Here is a 14,791-nt window from a genome sequence, read left to right on the forward strand (position 1 = left end):
TCCTGGAAAAAATGGAAAAAGAAACGGATATCGAGATTATACCCTTCAGTCATATCCCTCGTAAATCTCCTGAGGTATGATCCACGGATGTTTGTGCTATTGGACTTTTAAAAAGCGAGTTGTCCAAACGTCGACCTACAGTCCTTCTTGGACTCTGGAAAACTTTTCAAGAGGAGTGTGATAAAATACCTCTTTCGATACTAAAAAAAATTTGTTTCCTTGGGAATTACGGTGTACAAAGATAGTGAAGATTAAGATTTATCAAATGGAACGTTTAAAACACAAAACTTTTAGGCAAAATATTTCTGTAAATGCAATAAAAATCGTCTGAAAAATATCCGAAAAGGCTCTGTGCTTATTTTTGTTACATAGGATTTCTACTAAAAGCAATAGAAATGCGGGGAAAACGTAGATTTAGGATTTATACTCTAATAGTGCGTAGGCCCTTATAATAAAATGTATATAGTAAATACCTCTGTATGCAAAATCATTGAACCTCTCGAATGACGAAAAGAAATCTGCGAAAAATTTCGTATGAAAATAACATTTTAATGCAAGAGGAAAGTGGACTGTTCTGGCTTTGTCATGGGATTCTTTTTCGAGTTTGATGTTGTCTAAATGCATTAATGAGAAAGACTGGAATGATGACGAAGAATGAAAATGCAAGAAACATTATTCTTCAAAGTGAGCGTAATATTATCAATGGATGTAGATGAGTAAATGTATGATGATCAGAATAATAAAGTAAAATGGGTAAAGAAAGATTAGTAAAAGAAAAATTTTGTTAGATGAATCGCGTTCGTTTATTCTGTACCTTTAGACATGTTTTCGTAAATACTTTTATTAATTAACATAACGGAACTATTAAAAATTAATTTATTATTAGTCTAAAGGGATTTGAGTCCCGAAGGACTATTACTTTCGTTTTGGCATTTTGTGTCGGACTCCTATAAATGTCGGTTCACTTTTCAAACTGTTGCCACAAAATATAAATATTGCATTATATTTAAACATTGTGATCAAACAATCATTACATTGTGATCAAACAACGGTACATAGAGCCATCGAATTTTGAATGACGTTATCCTCCAACGAATATGGGCATGTGGAACACCAAATTTGACATTCGGAATTTGTTTTATGATTGATTTCATATTTGTAAAACTTTAACGAATTTTTGAGTAACGAACTGAACGATTTAAAAGCGAGCAATAGCAACACTCTACACGGGAGAAAAAAAAAAAAAAAATAATAAAAAAAAAAAAACCTTATCTCCAGCGCGTCGAACTGTGTATCGGAAATTCTAAAGATAAGCTCATTTTAAAATTATTTTGCGACATTGCTATTGAACTAAATTTCATGGTTTAAGTGTAAAGAACATGATATTTAATAAATAAAGGTAATACACAAACCGTTAAAAAAACGTCTCTTTGGACGTAATTTAAAATCTGAAACATTTTTTTTTTTTTTAGACTATATTACTATCAGCGATCTTTTGAATTTTGGCAGTTATATTCTAAACTACTGTCTCCAAACAAAGTTCTAACTATTGTAATGTTACTACGAGCATTCCTAATGATCTACTAGTTACTTTCCTAGTTATCTATTGCTTCTAGATATATTAATTCATATATCTACTAGTTATTTCTTTCGAAGCATATACTAACTTGAAACTCTTGAAGATGTAATTATCGCTATGTCTGGGAAATTATAGCAGAGATGTTGTAAGGGTGTAAAAAAAAAAAAAAAAAAAAAAAAAACTTGATTAAAATTAGTAATTTAATAGAAGGTACTGCTCATGCTTACTGAACCTGTCAGCATTTATGACTTAACTCAAAAGTAAAAACATTTAACTTTAAACTACGTAAAACGTAACTTGATCCAAAGGCTACACAGACAAAATGCGCGCAAGTTGGCTCAAACTTAATACCGGAGTGACAAGTCTAATGCCGCTAATAACACAACACCGCAGATAGATTGCAATCAAGAGATTCAACTAATAACGTGGCCTTCAGCAGGCGGAACACGCTCTGATTGTACAACCTGAAACCTTTTTTTTAAAATACATAATTAAATACATAATAAATTTAATAAAAACTCTTTCTACCTCATTTGAGTATGCGTGAACAAAAATTTGCATTCTGGCTGCAAAACGGAAAAGGAAAATGACAGAAAAGCTCTTTAACATAAAATAACTCGTCAAATTAAAAATAAATAAATCTTTCTAATTATCTCTTACTTGGTCCAAATTATGCTATAAAATTCAAGAATCTCAAGAAATAAGTGCTTACCGAAATTGTTCAATGTAAGTTCTAAACATTCTCGTACATAGCATTGAATTTTTAGTAACTAATAGAATTAGGGAAAAAAAAAAAAAAAAAAAAAAGAGGTCAGTTTAGTTTAGGGAATCAGTATAAGAAATACTTCTCTGAAGATAATTAGTTCATTCAAAACGTTGTTATACCTCACAAAAGCCATTTCTAATACTACACATTACTTGTATCGACTAAATTAAATAATCGTTTGAGCTTTCCTAGCAATTTATTAGCTGTTCGCTAGCAACAATATAACATCTGGGCTTCAAGATGGGAGAATCGGTTCCTATCTTCTATTGCATCAATATCTAGTTTCGGTTAACGGTTACTAATGAATGCGCGAAACATTCGCCCCGGGTGCTTCGTGATCAAAAATAGTTCGCGAGACCTGGGGGCTGTTGCGAAAGAAAGGGAGTTACTTTTTCTGCGAGCACGCATGCTCCGAAGCGAACAAAAGAAACCGTAATAAAACGAACGGCATTTCGAAAGAAGAAAAGAAACCAACCTGTCGAAGGCCTCTTCACCTTTAACCCTACAGGACGGGCAAGTGGGACAGATCAAATAAATAAGAAAAAATATTAAAAGATTAAAGAAAGAAAAAAAAAAAAAAAAAAAAAGGAAAGGCACCCGTACTTGCGAAATTCCCCAGATGATACGATGTATGTGGTATATTTCCGGGAGTAGTAATTGGCAAAATGTTCTTTTTAAATTTATAGCAAACTCACTGTCTTGTACGTATAAAATCTGTTTACAAAGAATTTCCACAGTTTAACTACTAAGTACGCAGTATTTGACATGATGATATTCATATTTATTTTGTTTACTAAGTTTGATTCATCAGTTAAATACCTAAGTTATCTTCAAGATGGGGGGGGGGAAGTACAAAATTGTAAAGCAATAAAGACTGCTAATTTTAAAAATAGAACGTAACGAAATATTACCGAATTAGCTATAAATTCTGTAGAACTCTATGCATACTACCTGAAGACAAGCATTTGAATAATACTATTCTAAAAAAATAACAATAATAACGAGAAAAAAATCCGAAAGGTTTTTTTATTTAACATTTTGTGTGTTACATTTGCGTGATTTATTAAATATCACGTTCTTCGCACTTAAGCCATAAAATTCAGTTCAACAGCAATATCACAACAGCAAATCAATATATAAAAAGTATAGCTTTAAAATGACTATATCTTTAGAATTTCCGATACAGAGACTGGCGCCCTGGAAATAAAAATGTTCTTTTTGTACAACGTTGCCATTGCTCGCTTTGAAATCCTTGAGGTTGTTAATCAAAAATTCGTTAAAGTTTTACTAAATATGAAATCGATAGTAAAACAAATTCCAAATTTCTAATTTGGGCTTCCACATGCCCATATTCGTACGAGGATTACGTCATTCAAAATTCGATGGCTCTATGAACCGTTGTTTTACCAGAATGCGAGAAATATACATACATTTATGCAGATTCTTCATTATTTAATTTCTTCAAATATAATGCAGGACTCTAACATTTGAGGCAACAGTTTGAAAAGTAAAACGGACATTTCTAGTAAACCAACGCAAAACGAAAACAATAGTCCTTCAGGAACAAAGCCCCTTTGAACTAAGAAGAAAACGAAAAAAAAAAAAAAAAAAAAAATCTGAAAGGTTTCAGGTTTTAAATTACGTCCAAAGGGGCGTTTCTTAACATTTTGTGTGCTATCTTTATTTATTATATATCATGTTCTTCGCATTTAAACAATAAAATTCAATTCAACAGCAATATCGCAAAATAATTTTAAATTAAGCATATCTTTAGAATTTCCGATACACAGTCTCACGCGTTGGAGATAAAAATGTTTTTTCCTCGCTTTGAAATCATTGAGTTTGCTAATCAAAAATTCGTTAAAGTTTTCCAAAATATTAAATGGATAATAAAACAAATTCCAAATTTCAAATTTGGGGTTCCAGATGCCCATATTCGCAGTAGGATGACGTCATTCAAAATTCGATGGCTCTAGGTGCCGTTGTTTTATCACAGTGCGAGAAACATACATACATTTATGCAGATTCTTCATTATTTTATTTCTTCAAATATAATGCAGGACTCTAACATCGGGTGGCAACAGTTTGAAAAGTGAAACGGACATTCAGAGTGGTTCAACGCAAAACCGCAAAACGAAAACAATAGTCCCTCAAGGACAAAGCCTTTTTGGACTAATAAATAAAAAAAGCGAAATCGGAAAGGTTTCAGATTTTAAAAGTGGCCCAAGATGGTTTAAGATTTTTTATCTCTGAGCTCGCAGTCTACCTGACTAGTCTGCTGTTGCATTTAACTCCTTTTAACTCATTCCTTTTTGTCCTTTTTGCTTTATTATTAAGCATCATCTTCACACTTATGCCATATACATTTCAACAACAAAATCACAAAAATTTTAAAAGCAGTAATATAAGTAACGTTAAATGTAAAAATATGATCAAATGCAGCTCAATTAATTGCTGGAAGTGGGCGCCATCTTCCTTGAGAGAGATTTCTGATTGGATGTTTTACATACTGTCCAAAGATTTTTAGTTTTTCAAAGGCATGTGGTCTATTGTCTTAAGCGCTTTCTTTAAGTCTAATAAACCTCTTGATTGTCTAACGAATCGAATAAGAGAATGTTTGAAACTCATGTGGTATGAATTCCGTGGGAACGAGAATGAAAGAATTAAAAAGTGTAGAATAAACCGAGCTTTAAAATTGTGTATATGTTTTGAGACTTGATGATAAGATTAAAAGAAATTAAATAATGAATGAATAATATTAAGCAAAGATTGAACGAAGGTGGATCAATTATTTTATTGTTTTATTTTTCAACATAACTCACATTTTGCGCAGCAATGAGCAGTTAAGTTAACAAAATAAATCAACTCATGAAATTAATCAAAAATTTCACTGTACACAATGCGGTGAAAATATACGTAATTAAACATGAATAAACATTGATCAGTTGGATGCATCAATGCCATACACACTTTTTTTCTCTTCGTCTTTTCCAATAAAAGATACGAATATACGAATACGAATACGAATACGAATATATAAATTGCCTTATCTCGTAGGACGAAAAAAATACTAGTAATGTCGAGTGATTAATTGCTAGATGAGTAGTTTGGTTTGGTTTGATTTATTTAATTACAGCAAAGCACTGGAGGACTACTTGCCTATCGGGAGGGATGCCTTCGTAAAAAAGCCTTTCAAAGGGAAACATTCCTAAGCCCCGTTCTTTCTAAGGAAAATTGTGTCATACACACTACACATGCGGAAAAACACCAAAACGTCCATGCAGCCGGCCTGTTCGCTAGGATTTGAACTCCGGACCAAACTATCAGTGTTCAGCGGCTTTACCGCTCGGCCGCATTAGAGAAGTACATTTTGATTTTTTTTCACATCTTTTGAATGTAAATCAATAAGGTATGTTTTATATGAAGCACCCTGTATAGATAATAAACTTATAAATTTCTATAAGTATTTATATTATTTGTATGTATTTTTGAAGCTATTTATATTATTTGCATGTATTTTTAAAGCTGTTTATTTTATTTGTATGTATTTTTAAAGCTGTTTATTTTATTTTTATACGAGGGCTGGGGGATTATCCTAACTTCCAAATTATCTGCGAGTTGGTGATATATTATGTTTATTTGGCCTTAAATTATCTGCGAGTGATACTTTGATATTATGCTAGTTTCAGCGCATAATTCTATGCGTTGCTACTAGCCCCTTCACGAAGTCCCAGAAGGATAACCATGCGTATGGAATCCAGAACGAAGAGCCCACCAGGGGCTGATCTGTAAATTCGCTGAACACTGGTAGTTCGGTCCATGGTTCGAATGCTGATAAACGACCTGGCTGCTTGAGCGTTTTCCCGGTTTTCTCCATGTCTAATGTGTATAGGAGCCAGCTTTCCTTAAAAATTCCTAAACGAAAGCATCTCTTCCCATAGCATCTCTTCCCTTAAACTGAACGGAAACCGAACCTGCCCTGGAAGACAGCTGAAGTTCTCTGACCAGTTAAGACTTGCGAGTCTCCTGGCAGTAAACTTGTATACATGGATCTAGAACAGTAGTTGTTGCCATGATAGAAAGTTAAAATAAACCAGCTTTTAAGTAACAAAAGGAAGTAAATAATTATTAAGTCAAATATTTTTTGGACTAGGATTTTTTATTAATTTCATCCTTATATTTCAGTGTTTTAATCCTTATAATTTCAAGTTTTAATACGTACTTTTTATGCAGTTTTTATGTAAAGGACAAAACTTTACCTTGCATTTTGATTTTAAATGCAAAATGTTTTTTCGAAATTTGGGAAAACAAAATATTAAAAAAATTCTCAGCTTTTCCTGTGACTGTAATTGGCATTTCTTCAAATATTAAGTCATTGAAAATAAAGCTGTCGAGCAGCTGGCTACCCTGGAAGGCTTTCCTGAAACTGTGTCGATCAATCAGAAGAATAAAAAAAAGTGACACGTTCGTAATGACAAGACACGTCTAAAAAGGATCGCTTACTTTTACAATTAAACCTGATTTCAAAGATATAAGCTGTGGTTAAAACACTGAAACACCTTTTCGAGCCGCAATTTGCCTTTAAAATCTTTCAAATGATAAATACTTATTCTATTTTCCCATCAACATTTCTTGCTTTTCTAGAATTAAATAAAAATAAAGCAAAACAGAAAACAATAGAAGAACACCCTATTTAAATATAAAAATATTTGGTTATTTTATTCATTTTACCGCCGATTTGAAGCCTCATTTCAAGTGGAACAAAATAGGTTACAGAAGCCATTTTTACGGAAAAGCGGAATGACTCAGAATACTATTACGGGTTATAAAGAACAAAACTTGGGTTTCCTTTTAGGGAAAAGTAGCTCGATTTAAATCGTTCAGGAAGCCATAAAAAAATTCCTTTTAGATTCCGATAAATAAACTGTTCCGTTGTCTAAATAAATGCAAATGGTTTTGTTCCCTTGTGTTATTTTCCTTGAATGATTTAGAAATGGAATATTTTCCTGCCTTGCTATTTTGTCGTCTGCGCAATAAATGCTTGCGTGTGTAAGCCTCAGCTATAATTTTCTCAAGATCATACTTCCTAGGTTAACTGTCAACCGATAAAGACTAGTTCCGAACTTTTGGAAACGGAAGCTAACAAACACATTGAAAAATTCTTATGCATGCTTGAACGCAAAATAAACGTGTTGTTTTATTTATTTATTATTATTGTCGCTATTAAACATTAATGATCTTTTAATAGTTCTTTCGGAAGAAAATAAATAAAAGCGATTACATTAACAGACTTAAACCATTTTATGTAAGCTTGCATTAATAACAGTAGCACGAAGATCTGTTTAATTTTTAAAACGCTTTCATCTGGTTTTAATCTTCTTCAGACGTTCTTGTCTCTTTATCAAACAACCCAAGCTTAAATTCTCAGATGATAGTCCCTGGAGGTAAACATATGTTAATAACAATAAAAGAAATATTTTTTTGTATTTCTTTAAAACTCTGATGAGTGCATTATTTTGCTCTGGAAATTCCGAAACACTTAATCTTTTGAAGAAAATTAGACAGAAAATTTGATGTCGTCAGTTTATGAAGGCCAAATTTCCCCTGTTTTAAATTTATTGTAACTCCTCTATTAAATTTAGAATCTTTAATATGCATGTATAACAACTCACATTAAAATATTATAAAATTATAATTATATTCAGATTATAAAACTGTATTAGAAGGTGTTGGCGCATTTTACGCCAACAAATCTCGCCAAATTATCGCCTCCTACGATTGAGGCAACAGACTTGAAGAAGAAATCTAACCGGTCTGACGTGAGCAATTACTTGTAACCGAAGCTCACAATTAAATTGTATTTTGCTTCACTGTAAATATTTGTATATGATGTTTTTCTAAATAAAATAATTAAAAACGAAGCAGTGAAGCTGGTCCGTCGATAAAAAATAACCTTTAAGAAAAATAAGTTTATTCATCTGGCTCCGTCGACCCTGGAGCCTACTTCAGCGGTATGGATATATTAATGAAAAGCAAAGCATCGCTAAAGGGGAAAATAACTAGATTCGAAACTTTTGTGCAAACTGCAAATAGTGATGTGGACTTAGTTGAACTTAAAGTTAAACTAAAAAACATTCAAGTTCTTCAAAAAAAAGTTGATGAACTACGAAGTGCGTGCTACGCACAAAGTGAAATGAAAGATGATGATCTGACCAAAATTGATGACGACTTAAACCAATGTGATGATCGTCTGGAAAAATTGGAGGTAAGAATTGAAATTCTCATTAATTCTTACAATAAGTTAAATTCTGCAAAAGCAGTAAATGTTACTGAAAGTAATGTAGATGAAAATTTTCAAATCAAAACTAAAATCCCAGCGTTAGTTTTGCCTGAATTTTCAGGAAAATATGAAGAATTTAGTTCATTTAAAACTCAATTTGATGATTTAATTACAAATAATGTTCAGCTGAGTCATTCACAGAAATTATATTATCTAAGATCTTGTCTTACTAATGATGCTAAGCATTTAGGTAGTAACTTTGATAATTTTGAATCTTTGTACAATGCTTTAGAATCTCGCTATGATAATGAACGTCTGATTGTTGACATTCATGTGCAGAATATTTTAAATTTTGAAAAGATTCAATCCGAAAATGCGAAAGATATCAGAAGTATGATTGATTGTATACAAAAGAATTTACGCGCTTTGAAAGTATTAAAATATGAACAGAACAAGTTATGTGATGTTTTTCTAATAAATATTCTTCTTCAAAAACTAGATAAAGAATCTAGAAAAAATTTTGAATTATCTCACAAATCGAAAGTAGTTCCAACATTTGACGAGTTTATCAGATTTTTGGAACAGCGTGAATCAGTTTTGTTATCTATAAATAGAAATATTACACCCGGAAGTAAGGTTAATATAAACAAGAATTCCACTCCTTCCCATAAATCGAAGGTTCTTTTGACAAATGAAAATAAAAATAAAAACTGTGTAGTGTGTAGGAGCTTTCATCCTATTTTCCTTTGCGATACATTCTTAAAGTTAAGTGTTCATGAAAGATTAAAATTAATTCGTTCACATAAACTCTGCGAATTATGTCTAAAGCAAAATCATAAGAAAAGTCAGTGCCTCTCGAAATTTAAATGCGCTTGCGGAAAAAAACACAATAAATTAATATGCATGGATAATGAGGGTCATTCGAAGACTCCTTGTCGCTCGGTGACGCCACTTAGACAAAACAAAATTGAGCTCGATGCCGCCGCTGGAAAAGGTGACTCAGAATTGAAAGCGTTGAGTGTTTTAAGTAACAAGAATAAACAAAAAAGAAAAAGTGTACTTTTTTCTACTGCAGAGATTTATGTCCGTGACGCCAATAATCGAAGAATAAAAATCCGTGCGATTTTAGACAGCGCATCTAATATATGTGTTCTTACAGATAAAATAAGTGAATGCTTAGGAATAAAAAGGGAGAAAATTAAAATGCCTGTTACAGGTCTTAATGGATCAATTCAAAATATTAAATGGAAAGTGAATAATACATTTATTTCAAATGAAGAATGTACCTTTAATGAACCAGTTGAATTCTTGATTGTAAATAAGATAACAGGACTAACTCCGTGTACTACGTTAGATATTTCGAAAGTAGAAATTCCACAATTTTTAAATTTAGCTGATAAATCATTTTATGAAGCTTCAGAGGTACACGCCCTTATAAGTGCTGATTTATTTTTTAAGGTTTTGAAAAATAATACGTATAAAATAAATGATGATTTATTATTTAAAGAGTCTGAATTCGGATGGATCGCATGCGGGAAGCTTAACGAAATGCAACCTTCTTATCAGGGACATTGTTTTCTTGTGCAAAATGACTCTCTTCAAAATACTTTAAAACTTTTCTTTGATTTAGAGGGACTTGGTATTCGTGATGATCCAGTTTTGCATGAAAAGGATCAGGCAATGGAAAATTTTAATGACACCGTTGAATTTAAAAATGGACGTTATGTAGTACAATTACCTTTTAGGAAACATTATGAAGAAATATCTGATAATTATTCCTTGGCGCGGCAGCGTTTTCAGAACTTGTGGAGAAGATTTAGTCATGATCCTGAGTTACATCAACAATACCGTGAAATTATTTGTGATTATTTAAAAGAAGGCATAATCAGCATCGTAAATCCTGATACAAAAGAAAATGCTTTAAATAAGCCTATATATTATTTGCCTCATCAGGCTGTGCGTAAAGAAAGTAGTTTAACGTCGAAAACTAGGATCGTCTTTGATGCGGGTAGTCATCAAAATAATGAACTTTCTTTACATGACTGCTTGTGGCCAGGGATTAACTTAAATCCAAATCTTTTGGATTTACTAATTAATTTCAGATTGAACAAAATTGCATTTTGTTCAGATGTTAAACAAGCTTTTCTGCAGATATGCCTCTCTGATGAACATAAGGATGCAGTTCGTTTTCTTTGGAGTAGTGATGATCCAAGTGTTGATAAAAGGCCCAATTTACAGATTTACCGTTTCAATCGAGTAAATTTTGGGGTCAGTTCGAGCCCATTCCTGTTAGCAGCTACTATTAGACATCATATTAAAAAATACAAGGAAGATTTTCCCGAAACAGTTGAAATTTTAGACCAGTGTTTTTATGTAGATGATCTCATTTCTGGAAGTGAGGATTTTGAAGAAGCACTTGAAGTATCTAAAAATGCCAAGAAAATTATGGAAGAGGCTGGAATGGTCCTCAGGAAGTGGATTAGCAATAATGCTGAATTAATGGAGCAATGGAAGAATGAAGAATTCGATACCTATCCTGCAGACGCTACTCTCAGCTTGGGCGCACACCAAACTAAAATCTTGGGACTTTCTTGGAAGACGCACGAAGATTATTTAACTATGGATACTAAAAATATTTTGGAATTTCTTTCTATGGACAAAAATACGAAACGCTTCTTACTTCAAGCAATAGGGAAGATATTTGATCCTTTAGGATTAATTTCGCCTTTCACCATTCGAGTTAAATGCCTCATCCAAGATCTCTGGAATGAAAAAATTCAGTGGGATGAACCTTTACCAAAAGAAATTGAAAAGGAATGGAAGAAGTGGTGTGCTGAACTTCATCACTTAGAAAATTTGAAAATACCTAAGTTGGTTAATGATTCTGCATCAAAGGAAGATACTGTTGAAATACACAGTTTTTGTGACGCAAGTAAAAAGGCATATGGCGCTGCCATATATTTGAAGGTGAAGACACTCAGTGGAATATTGGTGAAACTCCTAACTTCAAAAAGTCGTGTGGCTCCATTAAACGGTGTAACCTTACCAAGATTAGAACTATTGGGTGCTCTAGTTGCAGCTCGTCTTAGTTCTAAGGTAAAGAGAATCGTGAATCTGAAAAGATCTTCTGTTGAATACCATTGGACAGATTCCAAGATTGCACTTTTTTGGATAAAGGGTGCAAAAACCCGATGGAAGCAATTTGTGGCAAACCGAGTGAACGAAATCACCAGCTTGATAGATCCTAACTCTTGGCATCACTGTGCAGGTAAAGAAAATCCTGCCGATCTTCTCTCACGTGGAATGAATGCTGATTCCTTGGTGACAGATTCTAGATGGTGGACAGGTCCAGAATTCTTGATGCAGCCTGTCAGTTTCAAGAACTTGCAACCATTTATTCCTGAGATTGAAACCATCGAACAAGTCGAAAAAGAAACTTTGCGGCGAGAAAGGAAAATTCCTTTTGAAGATGAGACTTGTAAAGAGACAGCCCTGCTAAATGACAGCTCTCAACATTTTATTGTGGACGACCTCTTAGAACTTTCAAACAATTATTATAAAATTAACCATGTTTTGTCTTATATTTTCAGGTTTATTTTCAATTGCAGGAATAAGGTAAAAAACACAGGACCACTGTCAGTGGAGGAGGTAAGAGAAGCCGAAGAAGTGTTGATTAAGCATGAACAACGAGTTCTCCTTGAAGGAAAGAAACTGCCAAGTAATATTTCGAATTTATTTCCGTTTTTTGATGACAAAGGAATAGTACGTGTAGGAGGAAGGCTGAAGAATGCTTCAGTGCCATATTCTCAAAGACATCCTCCTATTTTACCTAAGGGTTCAAGATTAAGTAAAATTTATTTTGAAAGTTTACACAGGAAATTATTTCATGTTGGACCACAAGGTCTGCTAAATGCAGTGCGCTTGAAATTTTGGCCTTTAGGTGGCCGTAGTCTCGCACGCAAAACAGTACATCAATGTGTAACGTGCTTTAAATGTAAGCCCACTCTTTCTTCACAAATTATGGGTAATTTGCCTAGTGAAAGAGTTAATGTTTCAGCTCCATTTTCTATTACAGGTATTGATTTATGTGGCCCTTATTTAGTGAAATTTAAAAATCAACGTAAAGGTATTCTGAATAAATTGTATATTTGTATTTTTATATGTTTCGCAACAAAAGCCATCCATCTTGAGACATTAACAGATTTGACTTCCGATGCTTTAATTGCAACACTTAAACGTTTTACAAGTAGACGTGGCAAATGTTTCAAAATTTATACCGACAATGCTACTAACTTTGTTGGAGCGAATTCAAAATTGAAAAAATTTTATAAGCTCATTAATTTCCTAGACAAAGAATTAGCTAATCATTTTTCGCAAGAAAATATAGATTGGAATTTTATTCCACCCAAATCGCCTCACATCGGTGGACTTTGGGAAGCTGGGATAAAATCGGTGAAGTACCATCTCAAACGTACGATTGGCAATTTTCATTTCACTTACGAAGAATTTGAAATGATTGTCATTCAGATAGAAGGAATATTAAATTCGCGACCGCTTACTCCTCTTTCTAGTGATTCAGAAAGTTTCGAAGTTCTGACGCCAGGTCATTTCTTGACAGGGCGACCTATAACAGCAATTTCTGAGCCGTTTTTAACGGATTTAAAGGAAAACCGCTTAAGTCGTTGGCAAAAAACTACAAAAACTATACAACTTATTTGGAAAAGATGGAAGTCTGATTACTTGAATACTTTACAATCTAGATCAAAATGGATGGTTGAAAAAAATGATCTGATGATCGGCCAAATGGTTTTGATTAAAGAAGATTTTCTGCCAATTAACAATTGGCTTTTAGGGCGAATAACATCATTGTACCACGGTTCTGATGGAAAAGTCCGTGTTGTAAAGGTTCGTACCAAAACAGGGGACTTTAAAAGGACAATTAATAAAATAGCTGTATTGCCTATTGAAGTTTAGCAAGTTGTGAATTATGTTACTCAGTTGTTAGTAATTATATTGAAAATTATTTTTCTCAATAATTTTGTATTCATGTTTTGTTTACTTATTTTATTTTTTTCTATACATATTTTATTGTTTACATGAATAACTGAAACTTTAATACTGGTATTTCATAATTAAATTTATGTTAAGTTCTTGCATGTGAACATAGCAAGGCCGGGCGGGATGTTGGCGCATTTTACGCCAACAAATCTCGCCAAATTATCGCCTCCTACGATTGAGGCAACAGACTTGAAGAAGAAATCTAACCGGTCTGACGTGAGCAATTACTTGTAACCGAAGCTCACAATTAAATTGTATTTTGCTTCACTGTAAATATTTGTATATGATGTTTTTCTAAATAAAATAATTAAAAACGAAGCAGTGAAGCTGGTCCGTCGATAAAAAATAACCTTTAAGAAAAATAAGTTTACTCAGAAGGCATTAGTTATTATTCATGTAATATATAGTTTATTAAAAATAAAAAATATTTTATACTTTAAACGATTGCAGAAATTGAAATTAAATGTGGTAATTTCATATTTCTTCATTCCAACTTATCTAGTATGGTACAAACGGTCCAAGATTGAACAATTTTAGTGAGATCTGTCCACAAGGGGACTTAAATCATAAAAATGCTTTTGGTTTTGTTCATCATTTCGTTAGTCTCAATGAAACGAGGCTCGCCCAATAACAGATAATGACAGATTCTGCAAACGAAGAATTGACAAAAAGCTGCTCCACCACTACTAAAAGCAAAATATAAATAAGGAAAAGACTTTCTACAAGCTTTTATTTCCCAACAACTTATTCCATTGGAAAATGATACTTCATGCCCAAAAATAAATACATTCTTCTGTGGTTTTATCAAAGTATCCATTTAGAGCTTTACCATTTTCTTTTTCGTAAGAATGTTGAGATAAATAAATATATCAATGAAAGTCAGTGCTCGTGTTTTACAGTGCTGTCTCGACTTTGTTGACATTTGGCCATTTTGCTGTTTTTTTATCCTTAATCGTAAGCAGTGAGCTTATGAACAAATGGAAGCTTACCCAGCCTATGTCATACCCACGTGATTTTCTTTCTGCCCCCCCCCGGACTCACCTTTTTTTTTTTTTTTTTTTCCTTTCTGGAAGAAGATTGAAGAAAAAGGAAAAGAAAAAGATCGGTT

The sequence above is a fragment of the Stegodyphus dumicola genome, chromosome 6 (assembly GCF_044657685.1).
Source record: "Stegodyphus dumicola isolate Sdum_Otavi_A_Nest chromosome 6, ASM4465768v1".
In the NCBI taxonomy this organism is placed as follows: Eukaryota; Metazoa; Arthropoda; class Arachnida; order Araneae; family Eresidae; genus Stegodyphus; species Stegodyphus dumicola.